Source organism: Rhinoraja longicauda, chromosome 31 (assembly GCF_053455715.1).
Source record: "Rhinoraja longicauda isolate Sanriku21f chromosome 31, sRhiLon1.1, whole genome shotgun sequence".
Lineage (NCBI taxonomy): Eukaryota > Metazoa > Chordata > Chondrichthyes > Rajiformes > Arhynchobatidae > Rhinoraja > Rhinoraja longicauda.
The window spans coordinates 21,590,376-21,594,048 of NC_135983.1; the positions used below are offsets into that span (position 1 = coordinate 21,590,376).

The 3,673-nt window shown below is 46.2% G+C and overlaps 1 protein-coding gene across 1 annotated transcript in view; it reads right to left on the minus strand.

Annotated features, from left to right (window-relative positions):
• notch1b (notch receptor 1b) overlaps positions 1–3,051 on the minus strand; it is a 118,742-nt gene extending 115,691 nt beyond the window's left edge. Inside the window, 1 exon segment of the mRNA XM_078426366.1 lies at positions 2,965–3,051. The gene's annotated coding sequence lies outside the window, so the exon portion shown is untranslated.
• Between the last annotated feature and the right edge of the window lie 622 nt (positions 3,052–3,673).

Below are 3,673 nucleotides of genomic sequence, written 5' to 3' on the forward strand. Positions count from 1 at the left end.
AAGAGCGACTTCTAACTCTCTCCTGAATACGCCACGGCCTGGTTCACCCAGGAACGAAGGAGATTTAAAAAAGTAATGGCCAGTCTGAAGAAGGATCTCGACCCTAAACGTCACCCATTCCTTCTCCCCAGAGGTGCTGCCTGTCCCGCTGAGTTACTCCAGCATTTTGTGTCTGTGGCCGGTATATAGAGTCTGGTGGGAAGGATGTAGGGGGTTTGTAGAGGGTGGGAAACAGGTTCACTAGAACGTTACTTGGATTAGTGTGTATTATATAGAAGGAAAATGTGGACGCTTGGATTGTTTTCGCTGCAGTTTTGGAGTCTGAGGGGAGATGTGATTGAAGTATATAACATTGTGCGACGAAGCGATAGGATAAAGCCTTTTTCCAGGCTGTGAGTTTGAAGTGAGGGTGGAGAATTTTAAGGAGATTTGTGTGGCTAGCTTTAATTTTGACACAGAGAGAGGGCTAGGTCTCTCTCTCTCTCTGGAACATGCTATCAGGGGAGTGGTAGAAATGGATATGATAACAATATTTAAGAGGCCTTTTTGGGGAGACATAAACAGGCAGGAATATAGACCACATGTAGGCAGGTGGGAATCATTGGATTGGCACCAGGGTCTGCACACATACACAGGGTGGGCCGAAGGGCCTGTTCGTGTGCTGTACTGTGCTGTGTTCTATGATGTTCCCTCACTTTGACCTCGGCACGGTGGCACAGCGGTAGAGTCGCTGCCTCACAGCGCCAGAGACCTGGGTTCGATTCTGACCAGGTGTGCTGTCTGTGTGGAGCCTGCACGTTCTCCCAGTGACCGCGTGGGTTGCTCCTGTTTCCTCCCACATTTCAAAGGCCTGTGGTTTTAGTAGGTTAATTGGCTTCTGTGAATTGTCCCCAGTGTGTAGGATAGTGTTACTGCACGGGGGTGATCGCTGGTCGGCACGGACTCGGTGGGCCGAAGGGCCTGTTTCCGGGCTGTATCTCTAAACTAAAGCACACCTCACTTTTGATCCTCTCTCCTGATGTGAGACGGTCTCTAATTATAGTGTAAATGTACTCTAGTGCAGCCCCGCTTTACCTAGCTTAAGGGTGTTATATCAATGCATGCTGACCCACGCGTGTCCTTTCACTCCTGTGTCAGTCAGTTATTTGGAGATACTAACTAAACAAAGTCAAGCAACTAAGGAACATAGTTAACATCCACTGGAACACATGATTCAACACTCCTCTTAATTGTTAAATACAGGGCTGGAACCTTGACTTAGGCAGGACTCCCAGCACGCTGTGTTTTTATTCAGCAAACAATACCTAATTGAACACGGCACTATGGAAAGCAATTTACAGGGTCCATTTAAACAGAGCCACTGTGAAGTACGTTTTGAATGGCATTGACTCCCAGGTTCAGCAACGTCAGAGACCAGGGCCACATGGGTAGCAAGAGTGCTTGGTATGAGGATTCGTGCAAACACGACCGAATATAACACTAATCTATACAGTTTAAGAATAAGGGGTAGGCCATTTAGAACTGAGATGAGGAAAAACTTTCTCAGCCAGAGAGTTGTGAATCTGTGGAATTCTCTGCCTCAGAAGGCAGTGGAGGCCAGTTCTCTGAATGCATTCAAGTGAGAGCTAGATAGAGCTCTTAAGGATAGCGGAGTCAGGGGGTATGGGGAGAAGGCAGGAACGGGGTACTGATTGAGAATGATCAGCCATGATCACATTGAATGGCGGTGCTGGCTCGAAGGGCCGAAGGGCCTCCTCCTGCACCTATTGTCTATTGTCTATACACAATGAGAATGTCGGAACAGTTTTGGCACGGCCCTTTCATTTGCATCTATCTTTTATTCCGAATAAACTTTATTTTTGGAAAACAAAATTCCACAGTTTAAAAGTATCCGTCCTTGTTTTCAATTTGTCCACAGCCTTTTCTGTGTAAAGCTCAGGCTGATGAAAGGTCATCAACCTGAAACAATGATCGTTTTTGTCCCCATAAGTGCTGCCTGACCTGCTGAGTGTTTTTACCATCCTCTGATATTTTTTACTTAAATGCATTTTATCCCTTTTACTCAAGATACTACAGAAGAGATCCATAGCACCCATTTAAAAAAAAAGAGTCTTGACAACACCAGCATCAAAACTCATGTCTAACACTGCATCAAACTCTTGATAAAAGCAGGGCAATATCACCAGCAGCAGACGGAAGCAGGCAGTAATTATATTATACACATCATTAATCCCAGTGACCCGCAGTGCTGTCTCCCTGCCAGGTTTTGTGATGTTAGACGTGCAATCTCTTGTATAAATCCAATGAAAGATGACAATTGCTAGTATTTCATTAGAACACAAAGTGCTGGAGTAACTCAACAGGTCATGCAGCATCTCTGGAGGACATGGATAGGTGACGTTTTGGGTCAGGACTGTCCCTCAGAGCTCCTTGTGTCTCTATTTTGCTGCTTGTGTCACCATAATATTTGACTTCCTAATTAAGAGGCACTCTGTCAAGTAGTCATTTCTTTCCTCGACAAACCTCAGCCATTCTTGAAGCACCAGCACATTTTTCAGTTACTCACTTAGAGTCAAAGAATCATAGAGTCATACAGCGTGGAAACAGGCCCTTCGGCCCAACTTGCCCACAATGACCAACATGTCCCATCTACACTAGTCCCACTTGCCTGCATTTGGCCCATATCTCGGTAAACCTGTCCTATCCATGTACCTGTCTAATTGCTTCTTAAACGTTGCGATAGTCCCTGCCTCAACTACCTCCTCCGGCAGCTCGTTCCGTACACCCACCACCCTTTTGTGCGAAAAAGTAACCCCTCAGATTCTGATAAAATCTTTCCCCCTTCACCTTAAACCTATGCCCTCTGGTTCTCGATTCCCCTACATTACTCTACGCGGAGTGCTTTTTCTGCTGGGGGTAAGTCTTCTATTCTGTTGGACAATTACATTAACCGGAAAGACTGACCATTCAAATGACAGGTTGTGGTTATCAAGACCAACTTGGCTGGAGTCAGCTGTCTTGGTATCACCTGTAGGACCCCTCTTGAAGGGATGGTCACCTGGGGTCTCCATTCTTCATCATTCTCCAGTGGCAGCCTGCAGTGAAACACAGTGCCGTGCACATTAGGGGAGGACAGGAACGGGCTTGCCATATCACTGTAAGTCGACACAGTCTAGACCTTTCACTCCTGCACCCGTCAGTGATTTGGAGATACTAACATACCCCAGGCAAGCAGCTGAGGGGGTGATGTTCGACACAATATGATTCAATATTCTTTATTAAATGTCAAATACTAACGACAGCCAAGAAGTGATGTGGGAAACTGGAGCACCTGGAGGAAAAGCTCATGGTTGCAGGTGTAACATGTGAGCAAACTCCACACACACAACCCCCGAGGCCATTGCTCTGGACTCCAGTGCTGTGAAGCAGCAGCTCATAAATTCATAAGTGAAACATAGAAACATAGAAACATAGAAAATAGGTGCAGGAGGAGGCCATTTGGCCCTCCGAGCCAGCACCGCCATTCATTGTGATCATGGCTGATCATCCACAATCAGTAACCTGTGCATGCCTTCTCCCCATATCCCTTGTTTCCACTAGCCCCCAGAGCTCTATCTAACTCTAGCTCTTCAATTTAAGCTGATCTATCTTTCCTTCTTAACCTCATTCTCCA